The sequence below is a fragment of the Hemitrygon akajei genome, chromosome 15 (genome assembly GCF_048418815.1).
Source record: "Hemitrygon akajei chromosome 15, sHemAka1.3, whole genome shotgun sequence".
Taxonomy (NCBI): domain Eukaryota; kingdom Metazoa; phylum Chordata; class Chondrichthyes; order Myliobatiformes; family Dasyatidae; genus Hemitrygon; species Hemitrygon akajei.
Window position 1 is genome coordinate 73,857,019 of NC_133138.1, and position 17,052 is coordinate 73,874,070.

At 40.7% G+C, this 17,052-nt stretch overlaps 1 protein-coding gene and 1 long non-coding RNA gene across 3 annotated transcripts in view; one reads left to right on the forward strand and one right to left on the reverse strand.

Moving 5' to 3' along the window:
- Positions 1-17,052, forward strand: part of LOC140739453 (drebrin-like) — a 198,564-nt gene that overhangs the window by 122,736 nt on the left and 58,776 nt on the right. The window lies entirely within an intron of this gene.
- Positions 1,573-4,668, reverse strand: LOC140739456 (uncharacterized). Its single transcript, XR_012101647.1, has 3 exons — positions 4,498-4,668; positions 3,869-3,981; positions 1,573-2,738 (listed from the first exon to the last, which is right to left on the reverse strand). It is a non-coding gene; the product is annotated as an uncharacterized lncRNA (long non-coding RNA).

Sequence of the window (17,052 nt, forward strand, 5' to 3'; positions counted from 1 at the left end):
TTGAAATAATCTACACCTTTAATTTCAAGCTGTTGCATTGCTGAGATGCGTGATGCATTGGCAGATAGGTAATTTTAAGAGTCCACAATCTTCTAACATCCTTTTTAATGCATCAGTGTTTTGTTATATGTCATTTTGTCCACAGATGAACTCAACACGTAGATGGTTAAATAAAGTAAGAATATGGAAAAAAGTAGATTAGGTGAGCATATGTGATGAAGAGTACCTCTCACATGGGAAAATAAATGCTAACAGTGTAGTTTCTTTACTGTACCTGCTTCCACAATTTGATGTCAGCAGTTTCATAGTTATAAATAATCTGCTTTTTTAAAAAAGAAAATCAGTTAACTCTTCTACACTGAATGTTACATTGCCTGAGGTGTATTTTCCAGTCTTTAACAGATTCAACATTCTTTATACCAGGAAAATATTTTTAGCCTTGGATAAGTCCCTTGAATGCCCTGAGAGGTGAGGTCATAAAGTTTGTGGCCACTTTTGCAAACTTGAAAGCAGTGAAGCTCAGTAAAGTACTCGAACTGTCCATTCTTTCAAAAGAGAATAGCGAGGAAATTTGATAGTACTGAAATGAGTGTTGATCAATTGCAGTGAAGAAGTGAGAGTTCCAAAGGTTAGAATGTGGAGAGGTAAGTTAGCACGAGAAATGTAGAAGATGAAGATGTTTATGTTTGATGAAAATAAGGGTATTCATTGTTTCTTCAAAAAGGAAAAAAGTAAAATACAGGGCATAAACAGAGGGGAAAATAATTACAAACAGATGTGATATTAGCTCAGTTCAAAATTCAAAGTAAATTTATTACTGTATCAAAGTACATGTATGTTACCTTATATAATACTGAGATTTGTTTTCTTGTGGGCATACTCAGTAAATCCAAGAAACAATAGAATCAATGAAAGACTGCATCCAACAGGACAGACAAGCAGCCAATGTGCAAAAGACAATAACCTGTGCAAATACAAAAGAAGAAATAATAAATAAATAAATAAATAAATAAATAAGCATTGGGAACATGTTATCAAAGCTGAGTCCATAGGTTGTGGGAACAGTTCAGTAATGGGGTGAATGAAGTTATTTCTTCTAGTTCAAGAGCCTGATGGTTGAGGGGTAATAACTATTCCAAACCCTGTGGTGTGGGCCGCCAGCATCCTGTACCGCTTCCTGATGGCAGCAGTGACAAAAAAAGCATGATCTCGGTGGTGGGGGTCCTTGGTGATGGACGCTGCTTTCCTGCGACAGTGCTCTGTGTAGATGTGCTCAATAGTGGGGAGGGCTTTACCTGTGATGCGTTGGGCCGTTTCCACTACTTTTTGTGGGACTTTTCCACCCAAAGGCATTGGTGTTTCCATACCAGGCTGTGATGTACCAGTCTAGCCACTTTACATCTTAATGACTTTGTTCTGAATTACTTTCGCAGTGATAGTCCACGGACTCGGAGTTAATTCAGGAGGACATTTGTATTTTCAATAATAAGTAAATCAAATATTTTTTATTCTTTTGCATTTAATGTTCATTTATATAGCACTTATAAATGTTCCAGGGCAAATCGTGGCAGCATTTCAATCAGAAATATTGATGTTTTGACATAAGGATAAATTACAGCAGTCGAAGCCTGGGGTGGAAATTTCAGAGATTGGTAGATTGCAATGATGACTGAGTAAATATGGGGATGCTGGAGAGACAAGAACTGAAGGGATGTAGATTTCTTGAGATTATAGAGCTAGGGGAAATTGTAGAACCAGGGAGGGCAAAATCAGGAATCAATTTTATAAACAAGAATGAATATTTAACTATTGCACTGTTTTGTCAGGATCCAGTGTGGTTTATAATAGAAAGGTTTCAGAGTGAACAGAGCTTGGAATGAATAAGTGTTTGGGCAGCAGAATCAAGAGCTCTGGAGGTACAGATCCATAAGTGAAAATTTCAGCTACAAACAGCCAAAGATGAGGCGATCTTACAGAGGAGAGAAGTGTAGATCATGCTTTTGGCTTCAGTACAAGGTCTGGAATACATTTTAGGCCAAATATGATATAGAGAATGTGAACAGGTGGGTGCAGGTTCAGACATTTGCCATGGAAAGGGATGGGCATTTGAAAGAAAAAAATTTCTAAACATGAGCAAGTCTGCAGATGCTGGAAACCCAAAGCAACACACACAAAATGCTAGAAGAACTCAGCAGGCCAGGTAGCATCCATGGAAATGAATAAACAGTCGAGGTTTTGGGCCAAGACCCTTCGTAGGACTCTGTTGCAAAGGGAGTGCCTGGTCTACTGAGTTCGTCCAGCGTTTTGATTGTGTGTTACTAATGTTTCATGGCAGCTACTTTTCATAAAATAGGAATGGAACTGGGCAAGTACGGTGCCATCCAACTTGAAAGATGTTGTCATATTTTCCATTTCATTATTCTTTATTGTGAATGCCTTAGATTTTAAGCAGATGTGCCAATCTTCTGTTCTTTGTTAACTTGGGTCTCATTCTTGTGCCTTTTATTCTGCCAATAATTGTTGTTTTCCATAATGGCGTTGAATTGTCCTTTTTTTTTGGAAGGGAGTGGGTGTCTGCTTTTAAATCATCAATTGCAAATTCTCCACCTGACTGCCTTTCTGCTGCCTAAGAATGGTAGTTTTGCAACTTGGATGCAAGCCTCAGACACGCCTAAGATGGCTTCATTACCTTTTACCTTTTCACTTAGTTCCAATTTTTCAAGCTAATCACTTTGTATCTGCAACAAGATAAATTTATTGTTACACAGAATACAGTTTATTGCCTGTAAATGTCATTAAACATAGCATTTCAATGGCTGGATTTATCATGTAATTATAAAATTAAGATTAATTGCTTGACAAAACAACAAATTAATTGGTGTCTTCTATCTGAGGCAAGTATAGTAAGGCTAACTTGATTGAATCAGAACAATAGAATTATTACAAAACAGAAGGAGGGTATTTGACGTATCAAGCCCTTGGTAAGAAAATCCAAACACTCTCATTTCCTGAAGGAAGATCTCAGCCCAAAATGCCAACTGTTTGTTTGTTTCCATGACCTGCTGAGTTCTTCCCGCATTTTGTGTATGTTCTTTTGGGTTTCCAGCATCTTGTATTCCTGTTCCCTAACCTTTTTCCATCATCACCCAATAATACCTCTATATTCAGTTTCCCCTGGGAAGCTGGAATTCTGTTGACACAGTGAATACAGATCATAACTGCAAACAGCGTGAAAAGATGTCTCCCTTCCCCATCTCACTTGGTTCTCTTTCTGGTTAACATTAAACTGCATCCTCTGATTCTGGACTCTCCTACCAATGGAGACAACTTCTCTTTGTTCTCTATCGTTAGAGTTGTTAATTTGCACTCCTTAAAAAATGCTTCTCAACATGAAATTGAAAAGCCCATCTTCTCTAATCTATCCATATAACCGAAGCCTATCATTCCTCAGTCCTACTGCTGTGAAATTGAATCCATTAGTACTCTCATAATGCCCATGCCTGGCCTCTGTTCTCTTCCTTGCTCTACAATCCTGTCCATTTATGGTCTTGTGTCCTTTTTTTTATCTCTGAATCCCCTTGGCTTTTACAGTATTTTGCCTGATCTTCACTTCACACATCATTTAATCCTTTCTATTCCTACTCTTTTCTCATCTACTGAGGTGTTGTCCTATATTTACCCCAGGTAGTTTTGTATCTACAAGGTTCCAAAATCATTCTTTCCACTTCACCAGATTTTGTTTCCATTTTCAGTGAAATGAATCTGCCCTTTTTCCAAGTGCGTATTTTTACCTGCAGTTGCACGATGTTACTTTTCATTCTGAAATAAACCTGATAATGATACATAATCATTATTCACACAGTCATACCTGCTCCACTTAAACCATCTTGTATCTCGGAACTAATGCAGCAGTGCCACCGTTTATTGATTGTTTTACCCTCTCCATTAGCACGCCTGGCTTGCTGGCCATTTGATGCAGCCCTGGATTTAAACAATTAAGAGTGCACAAAGGTTCATTAAATACCCTTGACATGAGATTAAGAGGTAACATTTCGCAATTCTCTTTAGCTTTCATTTTACGTTTTCTGCCTTTTCTCCCAGAATGCCAACCGACTTTAACTGTGTTTCCAAGTTTTACATCATCTGCAGATTTTGATTTTTTGTTTCGTGTATCTTTGCCCAAATATTACCTGGCGAATGCCCCTATGCTGCTGTCAATAATTAGCTGCTCACCTCTCCTCCCTGTTTCCCTCTCTTGAGCAAGTTTACTATTGACATTGCCTCTGCCCCTGTTGTTCCATGGGCTTAAGTTTTACTCAAAAATCTGCCATCTAACCTTACCAAGCAACATTTTTTAAAGCCCACATTTCCCGATTCATTCCTTTGTTACTTCATCAATAAAATTCAATCAAGGTGGTGAAACAAAGCTTTTAACAAAATAGCAGTGTTTTGCTTGCATTGGTCAATGCATGTCCAAATGACTGTTCATTTACTTACTGCCCATTATGCCACTGGTGTTTAGGACAACAATGAAGGTCCTCCATCTCTGGCTGTGTTCATGGCTTCCTTCATCATGTCAGTAGCTCGGTTTTCAGTAGTCAGTCATGCAAGTCCCGGCTAGAGACTCAGGAATACCATCAAACTTGGATGTAGAAGGATTCTTCATTGCTCTTCCTGTAACAATTTTGTTTTACCTGTCAGGATTGTTAGGACTGAGCTGAACCCCCAAACCTGGAGGACCAGTAGACCACTCTTAGTCTGTCCTATATCCTTTGATCTGTTTTGCATGAGTGACCCTACCAAGAGCTAAAGTATAAAGCCCTGACTCCAGCCGTTGGGTCACTGAGGCATGTAAGCCTGCAACCACGACAAAGTTGTGGTCCTCTTGGAGGACAATTAATTTAGTTCTATATCATTTCTTATTCCTGCTCCATCACTGAAGTTAATGATGGGCCAGTAGCTAAGGTGTTTATATTGCTTTCTTGATTCTATGAAGTTGGAACATTTGTAGTTTTCAGAATCAGAATCAGGTTTATTATCACCAGCATGTGTTGTGAAATTTGTTAACTTCGCAGCAGCAGTTCAGTGAAATAGCAGCAGCTCCTTATCATCATCCCTGTGTCCAAATACTGGAGAATAATGTGCAGGTTTGCACTCCTGGTTCACTGAGCAATCTAGCATGCATTCCATCTGGCTTTGGCAAAGATTTTCAGTACCACCTTTCTATTAAGTTTTGCTCCATCCATCCATTTTTGCAGCTCTCTGCATCCTTTTTTTAAAATTATGAATTCAGTAGCATCTTACTTTATGCAGTTAGATGGAAAGAACTGGATATAAGATGTTTTTAGAACCTCTTTTGCTTTGTTGTTGTCATTTTTCATTCTTCCTTTGATTGCCCTTTATTTAAGCTTTCATGTATTCTCATCCAGATATTGGTAATATTGCCCTTATGTTTGTTTCATCTCACTCTTGATCTCTTTTGTCACAAAGATGCACTAGCCATGTCTCGTTCCCTCTTGAAAAATGCATCCTGAATAATTTGCTTTATAAATTATTGAAAATGATGGCCAAAACAAGAATGCAATTTTTACAAAAAACGTTGGTGTGATCAGGAACTTTGTAAAAGGGTATCGTGCATGAATCCAAGGAATTACATTGGGCAGTCTCCAAGAGACAAGCTGATTACTATGTCCGGTTATAAGGTAAAGATCTGTAAGCCTTGGAGAGGGTGCAGAAAAGATTTGCTGAAATATTCCTCAAGGTCAGAGACTGCCATTGCCCATTCAAACTTGTTCTTGGAGCAGAGGAAGGTGAGCAAGTATCTTGATACAAGTAATCAAAGTCATCAAGTATCCAGACAGAGTAAATAAAGAGAGACTGCTTCTATTAGGACAAGGTTGAAACCCAAAACCCTATCAAAAGCAACAGCAGTGACAGAGAGAAAGCTTTTTTTGCATGGTGAGTAAACATGATTTGGAATACAGTGCAAAACTGTACTAAGAAAATAAATTCAGCTGTCGCTTTTGGAAAGAAATTGGTTATGTGCTTGAGGGAAGAAAATTGCATGGCTTTGAGAAAGATGTGGAGAATGGGAATAACCAGATTGTTCCTGCAGTGAGTGAACAAATTCCTGGTGGGCCAAAAGGTTTTTGTTATTCTTGTTGCCCCCCTGAATCAATTTCCCAACCCTTTGAAATCCACCATTGTCCACTTAAATACTTTACTCTGCATTTCTCCTGCACCCTTCCTCTTTGTAGATTCTAGACTAAACCTCTTATCCACTTCTTCAAGGTGCACCATGGCCTTGCCCTCTACATCTCTGAAAGCTCTTCCAGGCCTACGTATGAGAATCTGATCCCCCATCCTGCTTCATCATTAGCAAGTTTGACCTTGGTCATCTGCAATTCCTTTCCTAAACACCTCAACTTCATCTTTTATAGTCGCCTGCTTCAAAGTTTTCCCCTCAAAAATGTAATAAACTTTCAAATACACCCTTTGGCAGCATGGCAACGAATTGTGCCAAATTCTGTTCTTTGAATCACCTGGAAATGTACTGCCGTTTAATTGCAAGCTACTATTAAAAAGAAAATGCTGTCCAGGCACACAACTAACATTAATAAAGTAACATTTTGAGAGTTTCTTTCAGGCCCGGTGATTTATGTGACTCTGAACTGATTTCTACAGGAATGTAATCTAGTCTGATGTACACCATCTGCCATGAAAGTCCAAGCTGTCAAACAGCATCTCACACTGACTTCAGTTTGTATTTTGAGCACAGTCCCTCTCTTTCCTACCAGCCTCCTACTGCTGTCGACACAACCTCAGTCTCTGTAGCGTGGCAAGAAAACAATTTTGTGTGACAGAGAGGATTTATTCTGTTAGATTAATGTAATTTTAGAAGGCAATGGTTGTTCTTTTAAGACGGGTGCTAAACTGCTGTGTTTCTTGGAAGCCTTTAAAGTAACTGTACTTTGATCTGTACTTCAATTAGCACTCCACAGGCTATTTTATGTGACCCGTTGAAATGTAAATTGCCTTCAACACATTGTTTTAAAATGTTTTCAGTATTTGTCTGTGGTCCTTAGTCAGTTGAAACTGAATTGCAAACTCATTATGCTGTGTGGATGCCTGAGTCTGTATTGCTGAATGTATGATCTAATATTTCTGGTATTGTTGCCCGGAGGTGCATTTAGCAAGAATAAATTATCTGTCTGAAATACTGAGCTCTTTGATCTCAAGCTAGCTGAGCAAGTGAAGTTCCATTGAAAGAGAACTTTATTTGGACTGTTTGCTGCTGGCACAATTAGCGTAGTAACAGAAATCGGGAAGACATTTTGTTTAAGCACGGGGAAAAGATCATTGACATTGTTTTGCAGGTCCAAACCAGCACTGGCAAACTTGCTGATCAATGGCAAGTGACATTCTTCCCTAGACAATGTACATTACCAATAAGTGAGATTATAAACCAATTGTTACTGACGTTCAATAGGAATGCCGTCACAAACTGTACCATCAAAGCATTGGGAGTCAGAATTAAGCAGAAAGTTAACTGCGCCAGGCAGATCAGAGCACGGCTATCTTGTACCCTTGACTCAGTTTCAGCATCCTAAAGTTTTTTTTTATCAAACAAGAAGGCATAAATTAAGGGTTGATTATTTCCTACTTCTCTGGATAAGTGCAGTTGCAACTAGAATAAAGTCCTTGCATTACCCTGCCCCAATCCCATTGATCATTGATTCCTTCCACCATTGGAATGTGGCTGAATTGTAGACAACCTACTGAGTGTGCCACAATTACATACCCGTGCTACTCTGGTAACTCCAAATCCTGCAGCCTTTATCACCAAGAAGCACAAAGGCAGCATGCAAATGTTGTTCTCCAAGTGTTTCTGACATTCTGTGAGCCACAGTCCCCTAGAAGACATTGGATTGTGTAGCGGGAGAGAGAGAGAGTTCAAATAAAGTGAGCAGGGGCAGGTCAGGTCACTTGGATTGCATTGCTTGAGAATGAATTCAAAAGAAGTGAGCAGAGTAGTTGGGGCATTCTGCATTCCACTGTTCCCGAGGAGGGGTTTGGTTATGTACAATTAGGCACTTGGCAAGGGCCAGTAAAAAGGAAGTTAGGTTTAAGCGGAGTGGCCATTGTGGGAGTAGGCCAGTGTGGGAGTAGGCCAGTGTAAGGGTGGGGATTTCAAGCTTTAGCTCCGGGAGGCTTCAGTGAGGACAAGTGAAATCTGTAAGTAGATTTACTTTTTGTCATTTAATTTTTCTTTCCCTCTTTCTTGCACAGTTAGAGCAGTGGGGATGCCAGGCAGGATAATGGAATGCTCCTCCTGTAGGGTCTGGGAAGGTAGGGAGATCTACAGTGTCCATGAAAGACTACAGCTGCAAGAAGTGGATCGTGTTAGAAAACGTGTTAAGGAACTGGATGAACTCCAGATCATTCAGGAGGCTGAGGGGTTAATTGAAAGGACATGCAGGGAGGTACTTACACCCAGGGTGTGGGTCGCTAGTAACTAGTTGATTGTCAGGAGAGAGAAAGCAGATAGACATCCATTGCAGAGTACCCGTGTGGCTGTTCCATTCATCGACACTTTGATACTGTTGGGTGGGGGAGAGAGGAATGACCGAGCAAAGGAAAGTCATGGTGGTCCGGTCTCTGGCACTGAGTCTGGCTCTGTGACTCAGAAGGGAAGGGGGAACAAGAGCCAAACTCTAGTGATAGGGGAACAAAAAGGATGTTCTGTGGATGAGAATATGATTTCCAGATAGTATGTTGCCCCCAGGTGCCCGAGTCACGGACATCAGGGATTGAGTCCACAGCATTCTTAATTCAAGGGTGAGCAACTAGAAGTCATGGTCCACGTCGGTACCAATGACATGGGTAGGAAGGGTGACAAAGTCCTGTAAAGTGAGTTTGGGGAATTGGGTGCTAAGTTAATGGACAAGGCCCTAAGAGTTGTGATCTCCGGATTGCTACCTGTGCCATGTGTTAGTGAGGCCAGAAATAGTAAGATCATACAGTTTAGTATGTGGCTAAGGAGATGGTGCAGGAGGGAGGACTTAAGAATTTTGGATAGTTGGACTTTATTCCAGGGAAGGTAGGACCTGTACAGAATGGATAGTTTGTACCTGAACGGGAGGGAGACTAATATGCTTGCAGACTGTTTTCTAGGGTTATGGGGACATTGGGGTTTAAACTAGACTTGCAGAGGGATGGGAGTCAAGGTGCCAGTGCAGATAGTGGAGTGGTTGTGGAGAAAGCCTACATAGAAAGTCAGGAATCAAAAGGTTGAGCATGGTGGGACTAATATTCTGAGTTGTGTACATGTCAATGCAAGAAGTATTATAGAAAAGGTGGATGAGCTTAGGGAATGGATCAGCACTTGGAATTATGACATCTATTGTTTTAGACATGGTAGAGGGAGGGGGTTGGCATTACTAGTCAGGGAAAATGTAATGGCAGTGCTCAGGCAGGATGCACAGGAGACCCTCATCTACTGAGGCTGTATGGATAGAACTGAGAAATAAGAAAGGGATGACCACGTTAATGGGATTATATTATAGACCACCCAACAGACCACAGGATTTAGAGGAGAAATTTGTAGGGAGATTGCAAGACTGCTGCAAAAAAAAGGTTATGATAGGTGATTTTAATTTTCCATATTTTGCTGGGGTTTCCCATTCTGAAAAAGGGTCGATGGGATAGAGTTTGTCAAAATTGCTCAGGAAATTTTCCTGTATATAGAAGTCCCAACTAGAGCGAGTGTGATACTAGAGTTCCTATTAGGGAATGAGACAGGGCAGGTGACAGAAGTTTGTGTAGAGGAACACTTTACGTTGACTGATCATAATGCCATTAGTTTCAAGATAATTTTGGAGAAGGATAGATCTAGTCCTCGGGTGAGATACTAAATTGGAGAAAGGCCCATTTTGATGTTATCAGAAAGGATCTGACAAGTGTGGATTGGGCCAGGTTGTTTTCTGGCAAAGGTGTACCTGATAAATGGGAGGCCTTCAACAGTGAACTTTTGAGAGCACAGACTTGTATGTTCCTTTTCGAATAAAAGGCATAGATAACAGGTTTAGGGAACTTTAGTTTTCAAAAGATATTGAGGCTTTTAAGGGAAAAAAATGGAAGAGGATAGCACATACAGACATGAAGGAGCAAATAAGGTACTTGCAGAGTATAAGAAATGTAAAAGAACATTTGAGAAGGGAATCAGGAATGTTAAAATATAAGACATGAGGTTGCTCTAGCAGACAAGGTGAAGGAGAATTCTAAGGGCTTCTACAGATAAATTAAGAGGACAAAGATGGCAAGGGACATAATTGGTCCTCCTGGAAGATCGAAGTTGTCACCTATGCATGGAGCCAAAAGAGATGGGGGGAAATCTTAAATAGACACAGTCTGTAGAATTGAGGCAAAGCAGCTATGAGGTCATGGACCCTCTACAGATTGCTGACGAGGACGTGCATACTGTCTTGAGGCAAATTAGGGTGGATAAATCCCCAGGGCCTGATGAGGTGTTCCCTCAGACCCTGTGGGAGGCAAGTGCAGAAATTGAATGGCCCTAGTACAGATATTTGAAATGTCCTTAGCTATGGGTGAGGTGCTGGAGGATTGGAGGATAGCTAATGTGGTTCTGCTGATTAGGCATAGTGGACGTGGCTTTGTGCGTGGTAGGTCTTGTCTAACCGAACTTATGGGGTCTCTTGAGGAAGTTACCAGGAAAGTTGTTAAAGGCAAGTAGTGGATATTGTCTACATGGACTTTAGCAAGGCCTTTGACAAGGTCCTGCATGGGAGGTTGGTCATGAAGGTTCAGTTGCTTGGCATTCAAGAAGAGGTAGTACATTGGATTTGACATTGGCTTTTCAGAAGAAGCCAGAGAGTGGTAGTAGATAGTTGCTTCTCTGAGTGGAGGCCTGTGACTGGTGGTGTGCTGCAGGGATCAGTGCTGGGTCTGTTGTTGTTTATCATCTATATCAATGATCTGGATAATAATGCGGAAAACTAGTTTGGCAAATTTGCAGATGACACCAAATTTGAGGGTACAGTGCACAGTGAAGAGGACTATCAAAGCTTGCAATAGGATCTGGACAAGCTGGAAAAAAGAGCTGAAAATGGCAGATGGTAAATGGCATGAGGTGGCACTTTGGGCAGACAAACCAGGGTAGAACTTGCACGGTGAGTAGTAGGGCACTGAGGAGTACAGTAGAACAGGGATCTGGGAATAAAGATCCATAATTCCTTGGAAGTGGCATCACTGTTACGTAGGGTCATAAAGAAAGCTTTTGTCACATTGGCCTTCATTAATCAAAGTATTGAGTACAGGAGTTGGGATGTTATGTTGAAATTGTAAAAGACATTGGTGAGGCTTAATTTGGAGTATTGTGTGCAGTTTTGATCGCCTGCCTACAGGAAAGATTTAAATAAGTTTGAAAGAGTGCAGAGAAATTTACAAGGATGTTGCTGGGACTTGAGGTTTTGTGTTATAGGGAGAGGTTAAATAGGTTAGGACTCTGTTCCCTAGAACATAGAAATTTGAGAGGAGATTTGATAGAGGTTACAAAATTGTGAGGGGTATAGATAGGGTAAATGCAAGGAGGCTTTCTCCACTGAGGTTGGGTGAGACTACGACTAGAGATCAAGGTTTAAGAGTAAAATGTGAAATGTTTAAGGGGAACATGAGGGAGATCTTCACTCAGAGAGTGGTCGAGTGTGGAACGAGCTGCCAGTGGAAGTGGTAGATGCAGGTTTGATTTTAATATTTAAGAGAAATCTGGATAGATATGTGGGAGGGGGTTATGGAAGGTTGTGGTTTGGGTAAGGGTTGATGGGACTAGGCAGATTAATAGCTTGGCTCAGACTAGCAGGGCCTGTTTCTGTGCTGTAGTGTTCTATGACTCTAAGTAATGTATCACCTTGATTTGGAAATATATCTTCCATCTTTCACTATCATTGGATGTTCAACAGCATCAAACAGTTACCTTCACTAGAGAATTGTTATGGCTCAGAATATAGCTTTCTCAAGGGCAATAAGGAACGGGTAATATACTGTCTACTGCCCTGGCAGTGCCTATGTTCAAAGCTATGCAGTGAGTAAAGCACCTTCTCAAATATCACTTGAACTGGAAACTTTCTTCCGGATTTCTAGTGAGATCTTACTTGTGAAACTGCAGAATGTTAAGTGAAGTGCGTATTAAATTGAATATTGAATTGCCCCATGCCTGACTATACGAATACTGTTGATTATTCTCACAGTTGATGTTAACCAAGGTAATACATACACACAACACTCCATAACTGTGCTGTATAAATAAGAGCAAAGTCGGGGCGCAATTAACAATAAACATAATACAGTCAATTCCGGTTAATTAGGACACATCAGGACCAGTACATTTTGGCTCAGTTATGAATACCCCAATTAGCCATGTTTCAGGAGCATAATTAATAAGATACAAAAAAGAGAAACTACTGTTTATTGAGTAACAAATTGTGTAACGTCGACTGTGCTCTTTTTCTACATGCTGCCTGGCCTGCTGAGTTCCTCCAGCATTTTGTGTGTGTTGCTCAGATTTCCAGCAGCTGCAGAATTTTCTCTTGTTTGTAACAAATTATGTATTTAAATGAAACACAGAATAAATTAGAACACTTATCAATACTACTACAGTACTTTAAAGCTGTCTATTGGTTCCTAATAATTATTGACAGAGGAATTGCTGTTACGTTCCTTTGATTGACTGTGATTGAACAAAATCAGTGCAGACATCTGGTGGAGATAGTGGACTGCCTCCATGCAATGCCTCCGACGATTCCAACCTCCAAATCTCCATTTTCATTGTAACATTCAAGACGATTGTCAATATCTTCAAATTCTTTGTAGTTCCCAAGTAGTGAAATTGTTTCATTTTCCCTCCTAACCGTTTCTGGCATCCCCAAGCCTGAATTCTTGAAGTAGTTTTGAATTGTCTTCCTGCTTATTTCTCGCCAACTATCAACAACAAAAATCACTGCTTTTTGAACACAAGCACACACAACTGACGCTATTTAAAAACTGTTCACTCTAAACACAGTGTATTGTGTCCAACGGCCACACAAGTACAGGCAAAAGTTTCCAGCCAAAATTAAGTGGTGTAATGCCCCAAATAAATGAAGGGAATCTTAGCTATTTTCTTGAATTATTTTTGTTAAAAGTTGTCTCAAATAAGAGTTTGGCCTGATTAACTACTAGCCCAATTAATCGGAATCCACTGTACTTCCTTCAAAATATATCTACTATATGTTTACCAATATTAACAAAAACTTAAGACTCGCATATTTTGCTGTTTCAAGGTCAAAATAAGAGAGGATGGAGATGGATGACTGTCACCGGGTGCTTCAAATTGAATCCAAGTTAACCCATACAAGGAATAATACAAAAACAGCTTGCATACAGGAAGTGATGTTCATAGAAAACAAACTGCCTCTAGAGGCCAGAAAATACTGTTTATGTTAGTTACGTCACCAACGGCCATGTTCCATACATGGAAAAAGAACTTGGGAATAAGATCATATTTTTCATGTTAATTTCAAAACACTAGTTTATTAGAGGCTTTAAGAAGTTTGAGAAAAGAAAAGCCCATCTTCAGTATAGCAGTGGCATTACTAATCCTATCTCTGAATTGAAATTGGGAGGAGAAATACTGCAAAATCCACTGCCTAGAGTTAATCCAAAATAGAGAATTTGTTACCTCAAAATGTAGTTCTATTTGAGGATAGTATAGTCAGGAGAATAGACACAATTCTCTTTTGCAAAGTTGCAGAGTCTTGAAGGCTGTGTTGTCTGTCTGGAGACTGGGTCTGTGATATCTCATGTGACTTGCAGAGGAATTTATACAGGAAGGAGAAGGGTCCAGTTCTGGTGATTCACATGGGTGCCAATGGCAGAGGAAAAACAAGGAACGAGGTTCTGCTGACAGAATTTGGGCAACTAGTGACTAAGCTAAACTGCAGAATGAAAAAGGTAAAATCTCTAGATTGTTACCCAAGTAAAGAGCAAATTGGCAAAGTGTTGCTAAGCTCAGTGAACTAAGTTCACTGTTTGGTCAAAGTTTGGTGTGGGAGGAGTGGGTTTGAATTTGTCAGACTTTAGCACCAGTGTTGGAGAAGGAGGAAGCTGTTCTGATAGGGTGGGTTCCACCGGAAGCGTGCTGGGACCAATATCCTGGCAAATCGTCCAACTAGGGTTGTGGATAGGGCTTTAAAAGTAAACAGTGGGGGAGTGGGTTCAACAGGTTGGAAAAGTAAAGAGTGAAAGGGAAGGAAAGTGTAGGAGAGGTTACGGAAGTTTCTAGCATAATGAATAAGAACAAGTTTAGAAAGAGATAAGAATTTAACTTAAGACAATATGGAGACAAAATTCAAAAGAAGGATGAATAATATTCAAGTGTTATACTTGAATATACACAGTATACAAAGTAAGATAGTTGATCTTGTAGTGCAGTTAGAAATTGGCTGGTATGATGTGGTGGGCAATCACAGAGGCATCACTGAATGAAGTTCCGAGCTGGAGCTTAATATCCAAGGATGCATGTTATAGTGAAAGGACAGGCTGGTGGGTTAAGGGGGTGGGATGGCTTTGTCAATTTAAAAAAAGGAAATGAAATCCTTAGAAAAAATGACACAAGCTCAGAAGGTGTGGAATCCTTGTGGATAGAGTTAAGAAGTTAAGAAGCATGGGTAAGAAAGACCCTGACTGGAGTAGTATACGGGCCTTTGAACAGTAGTCACGATGTGGGGTAGTAATAGCATTTTGGAGCACCTTTTGGTCGAGCCCTCTAGAGAAACGACATTTCTGGATTGAGTGTTGATCAGATTTGATTAGGGAGTGTAAGATAAAGGAACATAGGAGGCAATGATCATAATATGATAGAATTCTCCCTACAGTTTGAGAGGGCGAAGCTAAAATTTGATGTATCAGTGTTTCATTGGAGTAAAGGTAACTACAGAGGCATTAGTAACAAGCTGGCCAAAGTTGGTATGAACTCCCAAATCCTCAAGACCTTCTACAGGGGCACCACTGAGAGCATCCTGACTGGCTGTATCTCTGCCCAATACAGGAACTGCACCAACGTTGATTGCAGGGCACAGCAGAGAGTGGTACAGACAATGCATCTGTGGATGCAAATTTCCCTCCAATGAGGTCATTTACAGCAGCAGGTGCAGAGAGAAGGCCTGGAAGATCATCAGGGACACCAGTCACCTCGACCACAAACTGTTTCAGCTGCTTCTGTCTGGCAAATGGTGCCACAGCATTAAGGCCAGGACCAACAGGCTACGGGACAGCTTCTTTCTACAAGCCATTAGACCTTTAAATTCCACATGTCTGTACATTGCGACAGAGTCATAACACAAAGATATTTACTCCTCATGTTGTGGGATGGATGTAAGATTTAAATAAATTCATAGTTGATTAGAAGGGGACACCAGCAGGGATAACTATAGTGCAGCAATAGCTGGAGTTGTTTCAGAGTAATTCAGAAGAAGCAGAATTGGTTTATACCAAAGAAGTAGTATTTTAATGGGAGAATGAGGCAATTGTGGCTGACGAGGGACGTCAAAGATAGCATATAAGCAAATGAGATGGCATAGAATATACCAAGAATCACTGGGAAGCTAGAGGACTGAGAAGCTTTTAAAAATGAACAGAAGACAACTAAAAATTGAGAGAAAAGATGAATATGAAGGTAAGCTAGCCAATAGTATGAAACAGAATACAAAAAAAAATTCAGATGTGTAAAAAGTAAGAGGTAAGAGTGGACATCAGATTGCTGTAAAATGATGTTGGAGTTGGAGTAATAGACAAGAAAGAAACAAAGGATGAACTGAGTTAAGTATTTTGTGTCACACTTCACTATGGAAGACATCAACAGCATGCAGAAATTCGAGATTGTCAGGGGTCGGAATTGAGTGCAGTTGCTATTACTATAAAGAAGATGCTTCAGAAAGCAGATAAGTCACCTGAACCTGGTAGACTACACCCTAGGGTTCTGAAAGAGGTAGCTGAAGAAACTGTGGAGATTAGTAGTGATCTTTCAAGATGCACTAGATTCTGGAATCATTCCAGAGGACTCAAAGATCGCAATGTCATTCCACTCTTCAGGAAGGGAGGGAGGTTCCTTCGTTCCTTTGTCCCTAACACATCTATTCCCAGGATGATGCTTTCCTTTCCAGAATATCAGTGATGTCTTCATTCTTCAAAGAACAGGGTTTCCACCATTGATACTGCCCTCACCTACATCACCTCCATTTCCCAGACATCTGCCCTCACCCCATCACCCTACTGCCTTAACTGGGTTAGAATTTGTCTTGTCCTAACCTGCCACCCCACAAGCCTCCACATCCAGTGCACCATTCTCCACAATTTCCACCATATTCAATGGGATCCTACAACCAAACACATCGTTACCTCCTTCCCACACTCCACTTTATGTAGGAATATCTGCTTCTGTGATTTACTTGTCTATTTCTCCCTTCTGGCACTTACCCCTGCATGCAGAAGTACTTGACCTGCCTGCTCACCTCCTCCCTCACGTCCATTCAAGGCCCCAAACAGTCCAGCCATGTGAGGCAGCACTTCACCTGCAAATCTGTTGGGGTTATCTACTGTATCTGATGCTCCTGATGTGGCCTCTTCATCATCGGTGAGAACCGACGTAGATTGGGGGACCGTTTTGTCAAGTACCTTTGCTCCATTCCCAACAAGCAGGACTTTTCTGTGGGAACCATTTCCCACTCCCATTCCAACATGTCAGTTCCTGGTCTCCTGTACTGCCGCAATGAGGCCACCTTATTCGGACTGCTTCCCCTTTCAGTTCTGATGAAAGGTCTTGGCCTGAAACATCAACGATTTATTCCTTTCCATAGATGCTGCCTGACCTGCGGTGTTCCTCCATTATTTTGAACATGTTCCTCTAGATTTATAGCATGTTCAGCATCTGGTGTTTGAGGGAGTCAGAAAGCTAGAAAGATGTTAGAGTTCATTATTTAAGGATGAGGTTCTGGGTGA